Source organism: Danio rerio, chromosome 3 (genome assembly GCF_049306965.1).
Source record: "Danio rerio strain Tuebingen ecotype United States chromosome 3, GRCz12tu, whole genome shotgun sequence".
Lineage (NCBI taxonomy): Eukaryota > Metazoa > Chordata > Actinopteri > Cypriniformes > Danionidae > Danio > Danio rerio.
The window spans coordinates 4,251,693-4,269,227 of NC_133178.1; the positions used below are offsets into that span (position 1 = coordinate 4,251,693).

General features: G+C 37.3%; 1 protein-coding gene across 4 annotated transcripts in view; it reads right to left on the reverse strand.

The window, feature by feature from the left end:
* Positions 1–17,535, reverse strand: part of prr36b (proline rich 36b) — an 81,872-nt gene that overhangs the window by 38,450 nt on the left and 25,887 nt on the right. For 2 of the 4 annotated variants that reach the window (XM_073943811.1, XM_073943813.1), the window contains exon 2: positions 2,955–3,061. The exons of the other annotated variants lie outside the window; for them this stretch is intronic. The gene's annotated coding sequence lies outside the window, so the exon portion shown is untranslated. The remainder of the gene's footprint in view (positions 1–2,954; positions 3,062–17,535) is intronic. 4 annotated transcript variants of the gene reach the window in all.

A 17,535-nucleotide genomic window follows, 5' to 3' on the forward strand; every position in this document is an offset into this window, starting at 1 on the left:
TTTGCAGATTTAAAGCAATATATTACATATTTTTGGGTTATTACACTTGTTAAAGTTACCTTTTTGCAGCTGTAAAGCAATATATCAATTATTTTCCTGTTTTTATATCTGTTAAACTGACTTTTTCGAGGCTATAAAGAATAAACTGATAATATTTGTGTTATTATACCTGTTAAAGTGACATTTTGCAGCTATAAAGGAATATATTCATCATTTTGGGGTTTTTATATCTGTTAAAGAGACTTGTTTGCAGCTATAAAGCAATAAACGGATAATATTTGGGTTATTATACCTGATAAAGTGATGTTTTGGCAGCTATAAAGTAATAAACTAATTATATTTAGGTTATTATACCAGTCAAAGTGACATTTCTGCAGCTATAAACCAATATACAAATTATTTTGGGGTTAATATATGTTAAAGTGACTTTATTGCAGCTACAAAGTAATATATTAATTATATTTGGATTATTACACTTGTTTAAGTGACATGTTTGCAGCTATAAAGCAATATACTAATTATATTTGGGTTATTATATCTGCTAAAGTGACATGTTTGCAGCTATATTGACTATTTTTGACTTATTATACATGTCTGCAAAATGACTAAATGTAAATGTTAAAGTGACATATTTTTTTGCAGTTTAGGTCAGTTACTATGATAATCCCATAAACCTTGATAAAATCTTCAGCATTTAATCACACGACCACACTGATCCCGTCAGAAGCCTTTGGTCTGCAGAGTATTGTGATTGTCCCGCCGCAGAACCGCCGATCGCCCTTATGCTAATCGGGTCATCAGTGTATTGTAATGGTGAAATGCACTCTGGCCTCTTTATCCGAGGGCGAGCGCTGTGTGTGCACGCATGCATAAACGCATCTCTAAGTGCTGCATTGTGCCTTAAAACGTCCCCAGCGTGCGAATGCTGGATTCCCACAATCGGCTAACCGCTGCGGCACAGCAGGGGCTAACAGGCTAATGCCATCTTAGCCTCAGCCGCTAGCTCAGGCCAAAACCCACATGTGCTAATAACTGCAAAACACGAAAACAAACAAGACAGAATCTGAAAGGCTCGCTGTAGGGTTTGGGTTTCTGAAGAGCAGTCAATGGAGAGAGATCGTGCCACATATTTGTGAGTCTGCATGACATGGGAAGAATGTTTTTGGCGGTCGGGACTTCAGAAATTCACAAATTCACATATCAAGTCATTTCAAACCATTTTTGCAGCTACAAAGCATTATAGGAATTATTTTTAGGTTATTATATGTGTTAAAAGTGACATTTTGCAGCAACAAAGCGATTTATTAACTGTCGCTGGGTTATTATATATATATATATATGCAGCTATTAAGCAATATATTAATTATTTTTGTCCTATTATCATTGTTAAAGTGACTTTTTTGCAACTATAAATCAATATATTGCTTAATTTTTTGTTATTATACCTGTTAAATTGACATTCTTGCAGCTATACAGTACTATATTAATTATTTTTGGGTTATTATACCTGTTAAAGTGACTTTTTGCAGCTATAAAGGAGAAAATATTAATTATTTTGGGGTAATTATATGTTAAAATTATGTTTTTGCAGCTATAAAGGAGAAAATATTAATTATTTTGGGGTAATTATATGTTAAAATTATGTTTTTGCAGCTATAAAGCAATAAACTAATTATATTTGGGATGTTATATCTGTTAAAATGACATTATTGCAGCTATAAATCAATATATTAATTATATTTGCATTATTATACTTGTTAAAGTGCCTTTTTTGCAGCTATAAAGCAATATATTCGTTATTTTTTGTTTATTATACCTGTTAAAAATACATTTTTGCATATCTAAAGCAATATACTCATTAGTTTAGTTATTACACTTGTCAAAGTGACATTTTTTGCAGCTATAAAGCAATATACTACTTATATTTGGGTAATTTGTCTTTTTAAAGTGACATTTTTGCATATTTAAAGCATTATATTAATTATTTTCGGGATATTACACTTGTTAATGTAACATTTTTGCAGCTATAAAGCAATATATTCATTATTTTTGGGTTATTACACTTGTCAAAGGGACATTTTTTGCAGCTATAAAACAATATACTACTTATATTTGGATAATTTTTCCCTTTAAAGTGACCTTTTTGTATATCTAAAGTAATATATTACTAATTTTGGGGGGTGTTACACTTGTTAAAGTGACATTTTTGCAGATATAAACCAAAATATTATTATAAAGCTATATAAACACACACACACACACACACACACACACACGCACACACACACACGCACACACACACACACACACACACATATATATATATATATATAATAAAGTAATACATTAATTATTTTTGGGTTATTATAGCTGTTAAAGTGACTTTATTGCATCTATGATATATAGTAATCATTGGCTTCGTTCAGAGGATGGGCTAATTTGTCATTTGTCACAGCTCAGATTTTCACACATCATGTCTTTCAGGCCAATAAATCAAAGAGATAAGGCATAGATTATGGATTAAATCCACCTCCAGAGATAATATACTCCTAATATACTCCATACTCCCAAAATAAATCCCTAAAAAAAATCAGATTCAAATATCTTAACATACACTAAATACTATTTTCCCTTAAAACAAGCCAAATTGTCTGGCAATTTGTACAATTTGCATGTTACATATATACATAAATATAAACAGTATATAATAGAAACTTGTATCTTAGATGTGATTACTCATGATTACCTGTTTGACAGATATGTGTATATTTACAGTGGGGAAAATAAGTTTTGAACACGTCACCATTTTTCTCAGAAACATATTTCTAAAGGTGCTGCTGATTTGAAACGTTCCCCGGATGTTGGTAACAATTAAAGAAAATTGTATATGCAAAGAAAACAAAAGTAATTCTGTGTAATGAAATGACATGACATAGTGAAAAAGTATTGAACACATGAAGAAAGGGAGGCGTAGTAGACAGCAGCTGAAATCTCTCAGTAGTTCTTCAGCAAGCCTCTGCTCTTCCTCAGTGTAAATGAGTATCAGCTGCTTCAACAACATCTGCATTAGCAGGAGGATGAAGATGAAAGCAAGACAATGATCCAAAACACAGCCAAGGAAACTCTCAAATGCTTTCAGAGAAAGAAAATCAAGCTGTAGAATGGCCCAGCCAATCACCTGATGCGAATCCAATAGAAAATACAAAATAAAGATTTGATAGACGAAACCCACAGAAGCACCAAGATTTTAACACTCTGTTGAAGTCTGTGAGAAACACATGCCTGAGCAATGCATGACTTCATTCTCCATATGAGAGGTGTCTTTAAGCAGCCAGCACCAAAAAAAGCCTTACGTAATCACATTATGTTTAATAGTTATCTTAAAACTAATCCACATGGACAGAAACGTGATATGCATTTCAAATGATAAATGCAAAAGGGACAGGTCACCCAAAACAAGATCATTGCCTTAATATTTACTCTTCCTTAAGTGTTTCAAAACCTTTATGTGTTTCTTCTCTCTGTTGAACACAAAAGAAGATATTTTGAAGAATGTTGACACCCACTGTAGGAAAAACTCACACTATGGAGGTCAATGGTTACAGGTTTCCAACATTTTTTTAAAATATCTACTTCTGTGTTCACCCAAAACATTAAAACTGACTTACTGTCCACTATTCCTCAAGTATTTCCAAACCTTTATGTGTTTCTTTCCTCCGTTGAACACAAAATTAAGATATTTTGAAGAATGTTGACAACCACTGCAGGAAAAACAAACACTTTGGAAGTCAGTGGTTACAGGTCTCCAACATTTTTCAAAATATCTACTTCTGTGTTCACCCAAAACGTGAAAATTGACTTATTTACTTTTCCTCAAGTGTTTCAAAACATTTTGTGTTTCTTTCTTCTGTTGAACACAAAAGAAGATATTTTGAAGAATGTTGGAAACCATCGACACCCTTAGCAAAACAAAACAAGTACTATAGAAGCCAATGGTTACAGGTCTCTAACATTTTTCAAAATATCTACTTTTGTGTTCACCTAAAAACATTAAAACTGACTTACTGTCTACTCTCCCTCAAGTGTTTCCAAACCTTTATGTGTTTCTTTCCATCGTTGAACACAAAATTAAGATATTTTGAAGAATGTTGACATCCACTGGAGGAAAAAACAATACTATGAAAGTCAATGGTTACAGGTCTCAAAGATTTTTCAAATGATCTACTTTTGTGTTCACCCAGAACATGAAAATTGACTTATTTACTCTTCCTCAAGTGTTTCAAAACATTTTGTTTCTTTCCTCTGTTGAACACAAAAGAAGATATTTTGAAGAATGTTGACACTCACTGTAGAAAAAAAAAAACACTTTGGAAGTCAGTGGTTACAGCTCTCAAACATTTTTCAAAATATCTACTTCCGTGTTCACCCAAAACATTAAAACTGACTTACTGTCCACTATTCCTCAAGTGTTTCCAAACCTTTATGTGTTTCTTTCCTCCCTTGAACACAAAATTAAGATATTTTGAAGAATGTTGACATCCATTGGAGGACAAAACAATACTATGAAAGTCAATGGTTACTGGAATCAAACATTTTTTAAAATATCTATCTACTTTTATGTTCACCCAAAACATGAAAATTTCCTTATTTACTCTTCCTCAAGTCTTTCCAAACATTTTGTGTTTCTTTCTTCTGTTGAACACAAAAGAAGATATTTTGAAGAATGTTGACACCCACTGTAGGAAAAACAAACACTTTGGAAGTCAGTGGTTACAGGTCTCAAACATTTTTCAAAATATCTACTTTTGCGTTCACCCAGAACATGAAAATTGACTTGATGTCTTTTGTGCCTCAAGATTTTCCAAAATATTTTGTTTCTTTCCTCTGTTTAACACAAAAGAAGATATTTTGAAGAATGATGACACCCATTGGAGGAAAAAAATCCTATCGAAGTCAATAGTTGCAGTTCTTCAACATTTTTCCAAATATCTACTCTTCTGTTTAAAAAACAATGAAACAGATTTCTGACGTTGATAGACGAGTCTTTGGTTTTGGGTGAACTGTTTCTTTAAGTTTAGCCCCTTTCCTTGAATGCAGCATCTTTATGCACCCTGTAAACCCCCCTTGTGTTCGTGCCCTCTGTAGGCTACAGAAGTCTCCATCCACCCCCATTTCTCAGAGTAAAACAAGGGAACACTGGCTCTATTCAAAGACCACCACAGACGGGGCAGCGGGGCGGGAGAAAGCGGCGTTTGCTGGTTGAGATACACCCATGATTGTGCAGTTTACTTATATTTAAGTTCATTTGTAAGAAAATCATAACTCTTCATAAATAAAATGATCCCTAATTCAGGCCTGTAGCCAGCCTATATAAAGAGGTGGCTCTTTTTTCTCAAAAAGTGGAGGTTTTTGCAGATATTCGAGGTTTAAATATTGCATTTGAGTGACATTTTAAGCACTAATCTCTGCTGGATCAGCTTGTCAGATGGTTTTCATTACTTCACTTTGTGATGCAGCAAAAATACTTCCTACATTTTTGTCAAAGTGCTTATCATACTATTTTTTGTTTTAAAAAATGTATGTTTATTTACAAGCTGTTACAGTTTCATATTTAATGTGTGGATAAATCAAAAATAAAATAAGTGTTTATGTGCTTTATGAAGGCTAAAAAACAGCGTCGATTCGTTTAGGGCTGTGTCTGAGTCCACTAGATCCTTTCAGAGGTGCACTCAGCTCTTTGGGCTCATAAACTCCTTCAGAAACTGAACCTGGATGATGGAGGCTTTCAGCTGTGCTTCTTACCTAGCTGAGCCCAGTTTGATGAAAGTGTCGGCTGGAGGATTTCACCCAGTACACCAACAACAAGTGCTACGTCACAATCACGCCCCCACAAGAGCAAGCTCCTGATTGGTTAACACGGCGTGAATGTCCGCTTAAGTTCAGATTTTTGAACTCGAACGATTCGTGCGAAACGCGCATTAAGCGCGTCAAACACGAAAAACGCTCAATTTGCGCCACGCCATTCACGTCATTCGCGTTGCGCCATTCGCATGTTTTACGCCACAGGATGTCTATTCGCGCGTTTGCATTGACTTAACATGTAAAGCACTCGCGCTTGACACGCCTACTGCGTCTGGTGTCTACGTCCAGACGTGGAACGCGCAAACAAATAGCTATATTTACCATAAATAGCCACGTGAACATTTGAGTTTACTCGCTTCATTCATGCGTTAAACCCCGCTTCATTCGCGCATCAAATCCGATTCATTCGCGCGTTAAATTCACTTCAGATCAGACGCGGATTTACGTGATGGGCAGGGCATCTGTCTCTTCTGTGACTCCAGTAAGTTCTGATTTTTAAACCCACGTTTGAAACGCGCGTTAAGCACGTCAAACGCGCAAAACGCTCAATTCGCCCATTCTCGCAATTCGCATCATTAGCACCACGCCATTCGCACGTACTGCGCCGCATGATGTCTCTTTGTGTGTTTGCATTGACTTAACATGTAAGTCACTCGTGCTTGACGCTCCTTCCGCGTCTGGTGTGAACACAGCATCAGAAATATGAAAAAATACGTAATTTTTAAATGCTAACTATTATAATCCATCATTCATTCATTTTCTTGTCGGCTTAGTGCCTTTATTAATCCGGGGTCGCCACAATGGAATGAACCGCCAACTTATCCAGCACGTTTTTACGCAGCGGATGCCCTTCCAGCCTCTACCCATCTCTGGGAAACATCCACACACACATTCACACACACACACACTCATACACTACGGACAATTTAGCCTACCCAATTCACCTGTACTGCATGTCTTTAGACTGTGGGGGAAACCGGAGCACCCGGAGGAAACCCACGCGAACGCAGGGAGAACATGCAAACTCCAAACAGAAATGCCAACTGAGCCGAGGATCAAACCAGTGACCTTCTTGCTGTGAGGCGACAGCACTACCTATTGCGCCACTGCCTCGCCTTATAATCCCTCATAAAAAAAAAAAAAAAAAAAAACTGGCCAGCTCATTTCCTCAGTCAGAATTTGTCTATTTAAATAATAAAATCCTTCTTTCAATGGTTATTTTCACAATTTATGATGCCATACTGTCAAAAATGGAACAAACGAGCTCATATAGGGGCCAAATTCTGGACTTCGTCAGAAGAAGGGTGGGTCTTTCGGACTACACGAACCCCCTTTGGCTATGGGCCTGTAATTTAATTAAATTTGACATATACACTACCAGACAAAAGTCTTGTTGTGGATCCCAGTTGTAAGAGCGACAAATAATAACTTGATTTCTAGTTGATCATTTGGAAAAGTGGCAGAAGGTGGATTTTCCTGATGAATCATCTGTTGAACTGCTTCATCACAAATACTGAAGAAGACCTACTGGAACCCGCATGGACCCGAGATTCTCAGAGAAATCAGTCAAGTTTGGTGAAGGAACGATTATGGTTTGGGGTTACATTCAGTATGGGGGTGTGCGAGAGATCTGCAATGTCAATAAATATATATATATATATATATATATATATATATATATATATATATATATATATATATATATATATATTTTTTTTTTTTTTAATCTCAGAGAGTCTTTCTGGTTAATTAAAGGTTAAATAAAATGAAATAAATTAAATAATAATTGTTAACTGATAGTGTCGCTCACTGTGACAATTTTAAGATGTTTGTTGCTCTCTTTTAAATGTGAGCCAGTCTACATAAATTAGTCAAGTCGAGTCTAAATCAACCATAAGTGTACTGAAAAGTTGAAAAAATATGCTAATTAGGTATTATCCTTTTAATAAGCGTTGCTTTTCATACATTTCATAAACAGGTTATGATTTCTAAAAAATATATAGTGAATTAATGACAACATGGTGTTGAAATAGGTTAAATAATATATATTGTGTGCATTATATTCCTAAGAATTTTCTTATACACTACAACAGGGGTTCCCAAACTTTTCAGCCCGCGACCCCCAAAATAACAATGCCAGTGACTCGCGACCCCCAATATCCTCTGAGGTGGTTATAAATGTAGAAACCTTGCATGCAATGATGCAGACACACCAATTAAATTTGTGTCAGTGCTTAAAATGTGCCAGAAAGTATAACCTGATGTTATAAAATCAAAATGCATTTGACGCTATTGCTGCCTTGAATATAATGTAATTACCCCAGGGGTCGCAATCCAATAGAACTAGTAACTATAAGCTACTATAGTCACTATATAGTATATAGTAACTATAAACTACTATTTTTATTTTCAATATAGTTATAGATAAAATAAGTTAATTCTTATGGTTTAATAAAAATAAATAGATTTTTGGAAATCACCAGGCGACCCCCCTTCATTGCCCCGCGACCCCTCGGGGGGTCCCGACCCCCACTTTGAGAACCACTGCACTACAAGAAATGCAGAATTCATTCATGTTCTCCCAACACAAATCCAGTAGGTTAACAGAACTAATTTAGGGTTATTAATTTTCCCACAGCTGCTCCACTGTTCAGATGTTATATTGGAGACATTTGTCAGGTTTTAGTCCTCTAACTGCTCCAGTGTGCAGCACTAGATTCTCACACATGTCCTTCAAAGCCTTCTGTTGTGTTGGATGTGATTTCTGACTGTTGTAGCTGTGAAAAAAATAACTCAAATCATAGATAGCGTAGTGATATGGAGCTGTAAAACCTGCCGGAACTACTTTATCTGTGTTCATCTGACAATAACGGAACACCTTATTATGTCCATCAGCCAATCAGAATCCTTCCATTTGCTCCATTCGAATAATGAATGAACCCAGTAGCTGTAAAGGTTTCTTCTCAATGTTATCAGCATTTAAAGATGCTGATAAATGTACGCAGTTTACACTCTGTTTATTCATCGCATAATGGCAGCATTCTCCACAGCAGTGTAAGCAAAAGACTGAGGTGTGACCGAGTCCTGCGTCACAGAAACGCTTTCATGAGTCCATGAATAGCCCTTTGCCCGATGGTGTCCATAACACAAACAAAAATTACATAATGGCACTCAAGAGCGGAGATACTGGTCCGCTTCTCTATCACATGACTGTCTGAACGGACTATTATAAACACGCACACGACGGCATGAAGCCCGGGGCGCATTGCAATGAAACAAGTCACCAAAGACGGGATTGTTGGGATGGCGGCGCTCGTGGAGGAGTGAAAAGAGGAGAAACGCATGACAGGAGCGCTGCTGTCCGAGCGCACAAAAGACACTTTACTGCCCCCACGACCAGCGAATTCCCAAAACACCCTTGGCCAAAGAGGTCAGGACGCCAAAACGCAAACAGACCACGCCATTCTAGTGAAGTGGGGGACGGAGGGGAGCGATGACACGCTGGAAGGAACCACTCTTGAGATCATGTTCATTCCATGTTTTGTTGAATAACCAAAATCTAGCACATCTGAGCAATGCTTGATAGCAAAAGCAAGCTCTAGACATCAGGTTTCATGTTGTATTAATGCTGATTAAATGTATTTTGGGCCAAAACGGAAAATTCTCATTGTGGGCCAAAACTGATAATTATTTTTGGTGCACTTTGGTTGAAACCAACCTCTAGACATCAGGGATCGTGTTGGATTAATGCTGATTATACTGAAAATTCTTATTCTGGGCCAAAAAAAAAATTCTGGGCCAAAACCAAAAAACTACTTTTAGTGCACCTCGGTCAAAAGCTCTAAACATCAAATTTTGTGTCGTATTAATGCTGATTATATATATTTTGAGCCAAACCAAACATTCTTATTCTGGGCCAAAAAAAAAAAACTCTGGGCCAAAACCAAAAAAATATTTTGGTGCACTTTGGTTGAAACCACACTCTAGACACCAGGTTTCGTGTCTAGCCATCAGATTTTGCGTCGTATTAATGTTGATTATAAATATTCTGGGCCAAATGAAAAATTCCTATTCTGGGCCAAAACCAAAACAATTTTTTGGTGCACTTTGGTTGAAACCACTCTCTAGACATCAGGTTTCGTGTTGTATTAATGCTGATTATATATGGGTATTCTGGGCCAAAACATTTTTTTTTTCTGCCAGAATAAATTCTGGGCCAAAACTAAAAATTATTTTCTGTGCATGTATATTCTGGGCCAAAACTGAAAATTCTTATTCTGGGCCAAAACCATTTTTTTTTTTGTGGTGCACTTTGGTCAAAACCAAGCTCTTGACATAAGATTTTGTGTTTTAATAATGGTAATGATTATATAGGGCCAATATATAATACAATACAAAATCTATAATACAAAATCTGGGCCAAAAAGGAAATTTCTTTTTTTGTGCCAAAAAAAAAATTCTGGGGCAAAACCCCCAAATTTATCAGTTCGCTTTGATCAAAACCAAGCTCTAGACATCAGGTTTTGCACTGTATTAAAGCTTTCCAATTAGATGTGGGTACAAAGGGGGATACACTGAAATGAAAATTTTGGTCTGAAAGCGAAACTCTTGATGCACTTTGACCGAAAGACCCAAAATGCTAGTTATTTGTTATATTATTTAATGATGTAATCGTGTCAAACTCTTTCAATTGAACTCAATTAGATTATACTGAAAAAGAAAAGCACAAAGGCAATAAAAGAGGATGGGAAACTGCTCTGTCCAACACACAAACACAAGCAAATCACGTCATTCTAGTCGAGTGGGGAAAGGAAGGGAGCGACGACAGGCTGGAAGAAACCACTTTGAGATCATGTTCAAATGGTCTCCCCATGTTTTGTTGACTAAATAAAAATCTAGCACATCTGTGTAATGCTTATTAGCAAAACCAAGCTCTAGACATCAGGTTTCATGTTGTATTAATGCTGATTATATATGGGTATTCTGGGCCAAAACATTTTTTTTTTCTGGCAAAATAAATTCTGGGCCAAAACTAAAAATTATTTTCTGTGCATGTATATTCTGGGCCAAAACTGAAAATTCTTATTCTGGGCCAAAACCATTTTTTTTTTTTTTTTTTTTTTTGGTGCACTTTGGTCAAAACCAAGCTCTTGACATAAGATTTTGTGTTTTAATAATGGTGATGATTTTATATGGGTAATCTGGGCCAAAAAGGAAATTTCTTATTTTGTGCCAAAAAAAACATTCTGGGGCAAAACCCCCAAATTTATCAGTTCGCTTTGATCAAAACCAAGCTCTAGACATCAGGTTTTGCACTGTATTAAAGCTTTCCAATTAGATGTGGGTACAGAAGGGGGATACACTGAAATGAAAATTTTGGTCTGAAAGCGAAACTCTTGATGCACTTTGACCGAAAGACCCAAAATGCTAGTTATTTGTTATATTATTAAATGACATAATTGTGTCAAACACTTTCAATTGAACTCGATTAGATTATCCTGAAAAAGAAAAGCACAAAGGCAATAAAAGAGGATGGGAAACTGCTCTGTCCAACACACAAACACAAGCAAATCACGTCATTCTAGTCGAGTGGTGAAAGGAAGGGAGCGACGACAGGCTGGAAGAAACCACTTTGAGATCATGTTCAAATGGTCTCCCCATGTTTTGTTGACTAAATAAAAATCTAGCACATCTGTGTAATGCTTATTAGCAAAACCAAGCTCTGGACATCAGGTTTCGTGTTGTATTAATGCTGATTATATATGGGTATTCTGGGCCAAAACATTTTTTTTTTCTGGCAAAATAAATTCTGGGCCAAAACTAAAAATTATTTTCTGTGCATGTATATTCTGGGCCAAAACTGAAAATTCTTATTCTGGGCCAAAACCATTTTTTTTTTTTTTTGCGGTGCACTTTGGTTAAAACCAAGCTCTAAACATTAAATTTTGTGTCGTATTAATGCTGATTATATATATTCTGGGCCAAACCAAAAATTCTTATTCTGGGCCAAAAAAAAAAAAACTCTGGGCCAAAACCAAAAAAATATTTTGGTGCACTTTGGTTGAAACCACACTCTAGACACCAGGTTTCATGTCTAGCCATCAGATTTCGCGTCATATTAATGTTGATTATAAATATTCTGGGCCAAATGGAAAATTCCTATTCTGGGCCAAAACCAAAACAATATTTTGGTGCACTTTGGTTGAAACCACTCTCTAGACATCAGGTTTCGTGTTGTATTAATGCTGATTATATATGGGTATTCTGGGCCAAAACATTTTTTTTTTTTTTTGCCAAAATAAATTCTGGGCCAAAACTAAAAATTATTTTCTGTGCATGTATATTCTGGGCCAAAACTGAAAATTCTTATTCTGGGTCAAAACCATTTTTTTTTGCGGTGCACTTTGGTCAAAACCAAGCTCTTGACATAAGATTTTGTGTTTTAATAATGGTGATGATTTTATATGGGTAATCTGGGCCAAAAAGGAAATTTCTTATTTTGTGCCAAAAAAAAATTCTGGGGCAAAACCCCCAAATTTATCAGTTCGCTTTGATCAAAACCAAGCTCTAGACATCAGGTTTTGCACTGTATTAAAGCTTTCCAATTAGATGTGGGTACAAAGGGGGATACACTGAAATGAAAATTTTGGTCTGAAAGCGAAACTCTTGATGCACTTTGACCGAAAGACCCAAAATGCTAGTTATTTGTTATATTATTTAATGATGTAATCGTGTCAAACTCTTTCAATTGAACTCAATTAGATTATACTGAAAAAGAAAAGCACAAAGGCAATAAAAGAGGATGGGAAACTGCTCTGTCCAACACACAAACACAAGCAAATCACGTCATTCTAGTCGAGTGGGGAAAGGAAGGGAGCGACGACAGGCTGGAAGAAACCACTTTGAGATCATGTTCAAATGGTCTCCCCATGTTTTGCTGACAAACCAAAATCTAGCACATCTTAGCAATGCTTGTTAGCAAAGCCTAGCTCTGGACAGCAGGCTTTGGTTGTATTAATGCTGATGATATATGGGTAATCTGGGCCAAAAACGAAAAATACTTATTGTGGGCCAAAACAAATTCTGGGCCAAAACCCCAACATTTTTTCGGTACACTTTGGTCAAAACCAAGCTCTTGACATTAGGTTTTGCACTGTATTAAGGCTTTCCAATTAGATGTGGGTACAAAAGGGAGGATACACTGAAAATACAATTTGGAGCTGAAAGTGAAACTCTGAATGCACTTTATCCGAAAGACCCAAAATGCTTTATAATAGTTATGTGTTATATTATTGAATTAAATAATTGTGTCAAACTCTTTCAATTGAACTCAATTAGATTATACTGAAAAAAAAAGCACAAAGGCAATAAAAAAGGTCATGAAACTGCTCTGTCCAACACACGAACACAAGCAAATCACGCCTTCTAGTCGAGTGGGGAAAGGAAGGCAACAAAGACAGGCTGGAAGAAACCACATTGACATCATGATCTTCCCATGTAGGGTTGTAACAATATACCGGTATGACGGTTTACCACGATTTGAACGTGCACGATTATCATACTATGAACAATTGCATATCAACGGTTTTAACCCTTAAAGACAGAGACAGCCACACGCGGCTAAAAATAAGTATTGCTCTTAAATGTTTAATAACATTTGATCCGCTGATCCGATTCATACAATTCAAAGATTGGCATAAAGAAGAGAATCTCAGCTTTCCAGTGCTGTATCACATAACATTCGCGGACTTTTAGAGGCTCCGGAATCAGTGCGGTTACGTCATCAAAATTTGACAACGCTGATTTGACAAAGAAACGCTCGTCACTGTGTCTCCGGACAAACCAGACATGATACACTCATGCATTGTCCCTCCTCCATGCCCAGATTGGTTCAAACTCGCTATATCACAACCAATAAGCATAGGTTTCGCTTTTGTTTGTGGACCAAAAAAGAGCTTTTTGAACAACACGGAATGAGAGATAGGCATACATTTATGCGCGGCTAAATAAAACGCAAAAAAAAAAAAGTTTTGCATAAAATAATTCTCATACTAAGTACTTTTGCATGCACAGCAGCACAGAAACATGACAAAACAGCGACACAGCAAAGACGAACTGCTGCTCTTGCTGTTTTCAAAAGACGCAAATGAAGGTGCAGCTGTTTGTCTGCATTGCAGACAACCATATCCAAATCCATATCCACAGACAACCATATCCATGCTGGCACATAAAACCTAAGGATGTTCCATATTGAATCTAGTTTCGTTATGTAACTATTTATAGTATAGTAAATATTTATATCTATTTTTTTACTGAGGATTTGCACCATGTTTATTTGGACTTTATTTGGACTTTGACACATTATTTATTATTTTCTTATTTTTTTATTTGTTCATTGTAAGTGGTGTTGTTTATAGTAACTGAAAATATATTATTTGGAAAAAGTCAAATTTGCTTCACTGTTCTATTATTTTGTAACATTTGTAACATACCGTATACCGCGAAACCGTCAAACCGTGGTATTGTTTTAGACGATTATCATACCGTAAAAAACTCATACCGTTACAACCCTATTCCCATGTTATGTTGACCAACCAATTTCTAGCACATTTGAGCAGTGCTTATTAGCAAAGCTCTGGACAGCAGGTTTCAAACTCCATTAATGCATCTGTTGTCTTATGCAATGGAATAAAAAATGGGAGAAATATTTGCTTCATTCTCAAAACGTTTATCCAAATGTAATTAAATTTCAAGTATATTGGGTAGGAGGGCATGGTAACACTGTAAAGTATACAGTAATGTTCTCAATTCAATTTTAAAATACAGTAACATCCTCCATAGTTTACTAAAAATTCTCACTAAATAAATGAATTTAACCGCACATCTATTGGGACAACTTAATTGTTCTATATTCAACCCACTTTAATTTTTTGAAACTAATATTTTAATATAATTGATTTGTGTTAAAAGTCCTACATCATTCTATCCGAGCGGGGGAAAGCAAAGGAGTGACGTCAGGCTGTAAGAAACCACTCTGAGATCATTACCCTCCGGGGGGCTGACCGAAACAAAACCAGTGGCGAACCCAGACTAAACTATCAGAAGCCTCTTCCGCCCGAGGCGCCAACAGCTTGTGTGGCAGATACCTGGACGGCATCCAGGTGACAAAGGGGTAATCTCTGTACTGTAAGGAAGATTTGCATAAGTTTTCTGGGACATATGCTGCGCCTGCGAGCGAGACACTTGATGACTGTCTGGGATGCGACAGATTAGTGGCCCACGCGGGAACACTGAAGGGTCAAGTAGCACTGTATGCGCACTTGTGTTCTGTCTGTGGGCTTAATAAAGCAACTGTTGAAGACACCTCCGTATGAAACAGACACTTTAGTTACTGGAAATATACTAAAGTAAATGTAGATCAATTCTTAGTAGCTCCTTTCCAAAAAGAGTGTCATCTACAGGTGGTAGCCTACTCACCTAGGTGGAGCACACTCAGAATCGCAGGTGCAATACGCTTATTTTACGTGGCCGCCATTTTAAAGAAGCAAAGCGAGGCTGCGGTGGGAAGAAACCCGGAAGTATAGGACGAGCACTGTAAACATTGCAGTAACATGCCGTGTACTATAAACCTCCAGCTGTTGCAGAGATTTCAAAATGCAGAAATGGTGTAAACATCACTTTAATATCATTCAGTAAGTTTAATTTAAATAATTAAAAGCAATTTAGCATCAAACAAGATCACAATCTCAGTGATGCGCTTAAGTGTCCTCCTGGGCTTCAGTTCAGGGCACTAGTTAAACACTGTGAGGACGCTTTCCTGCTTCAGCCTATGTGAGTGATAAAACACTGCAGTCCTCTGCAGCACACCCTCGTGTTGTCTGTAATAGTGTTGTCCCGGTACTGAAGTTTTACACCCGGCTATTTCCCGCTAACATGGAAGTGCTGATGAGCGCGGATGACTCGACTGATCTTCACGGCTTCGCGCTTCAGTCTCCGTGTATCTGCGTTTGGTTTGCACTCAGCTTACCGCTCTTCACCCAGTGCAAACACCGATACACGGAGACTGAAGCGTGAAGCAGCCGTCAAGATCAGTCGAGTCATCAAGCAGATCGCTCGTCTGTCTGTGTTGTGTGTGTGCTCGGTAAACAGCGGTGAGCTGATGACCTTCTCGGCCAATCACAATAATTTCTGTTGAACACGTGACCACAATGGCAAATCAGGGCTGTTTTAAGAAAGCCATCAACAGTGCCTTAATGTTTGTGGGATATTTATGTTTTTTTCTTTTAATTCAGTATCGTGACAAGTCTAATATAGTGAAAGAATCAGTTTATTAACTCGAGTTTGATAAATGGCATCTAAAACGTGTGTTTGGGAAAGAAAACGTTAGCTTACTAGTGCCATTTCCCTTAACTTAGCTGAAAATGAGCACTGATATCCCTTTTTACATTCACCATTCATTCAGAACGGACCTCCGGGTCACCCGGAAGGTGGAGAAATGATAAAATTGTGTCACTTTCTCTTCGCTGATAAGATATATAGCCAGTTACACAACATTCCTATTTAACTCCCAATGATACTTCCGGGTTTCTTACCACCGCAGCCTCGATTTCGCTTTTGAAAATGGCGGACAGTGAGTGGGCTTGACAAACCACCTGTAGACGACACTCTTTTGCTCTCCATAAGCACCAGACACCTTTTATAAGCACCCCTATACAGAATTAGGTTTTTATGCATGGGCGATATATGCATCAGCAGAAACGATTGAGCTCATGTCTATGTCTTGTGCGATAATTCAATATACTGATTATTGTGACAGGCCTACTAAAGCCTGGTTTATACCCGACGCGTCCGCTTGAGTGCGCACGGCGAATGAGAGGTCGTCGCAGAGTTTGCGGATGTTCACTTTTGTCTTTTTAGACTCGAGAGAACAGTGCGCATGGCGCTGCGTTTGATTTGAGTTTAATATGAGATTTTGTCTGAAACAGTACGACTGTACAGACATCTTTATGATCCGGGATCATAGAGATAACCTAATGAACAGCCGTAAGAAAGAGGAGAGTTTTTGTTGAAAGATTTGGAAAAACCTGAAGGAGGAGTTTGTTAAAACCAAAAGAGGCTGTGGCAAAAGCGGAGACCCAGATACACATTTACAGAACATGTTTTTCCTCCATTCATAGGTTTTACATTGATTTATATATTGCAATTTTGAGTTTAAAACTATTTAATAGCAGGGCCGGCACGTCCATAGAAGCAACCTCTATCTGCCTAGGGCGGCAAGATAGAGAGGGCGGCGTCCCCAACACTACCCTTACCAGCCGCGCCCAGTTATTTCCACGTCTAGGGTGGCAGAATAAAGAAGGAGGAGTCCGCGACACTATCCATACCATCTGCATACTCAGTTATATCCGCGTCTAGGGCGGCAGTATAGAGGGGGTTGGGGTTGAGGGCGGCGTGACCGTCCTTTGCCTAGAGCGGCAGTTCAGCTTGCAACGGCTCTGTTTAATAGATACAAAATTATAATGAAGTCACAGAATTAATCTTTGATAACTGAAAAGGAATATCTGAATCCATTGGTTTACAATACACTGATGACCTGTTTCTCTAGGCTTTATTGGTGATAATGGGCAGGAATGTTGAACCATTATTGGCTTTCTAGCATAAGTGTAGGACAGA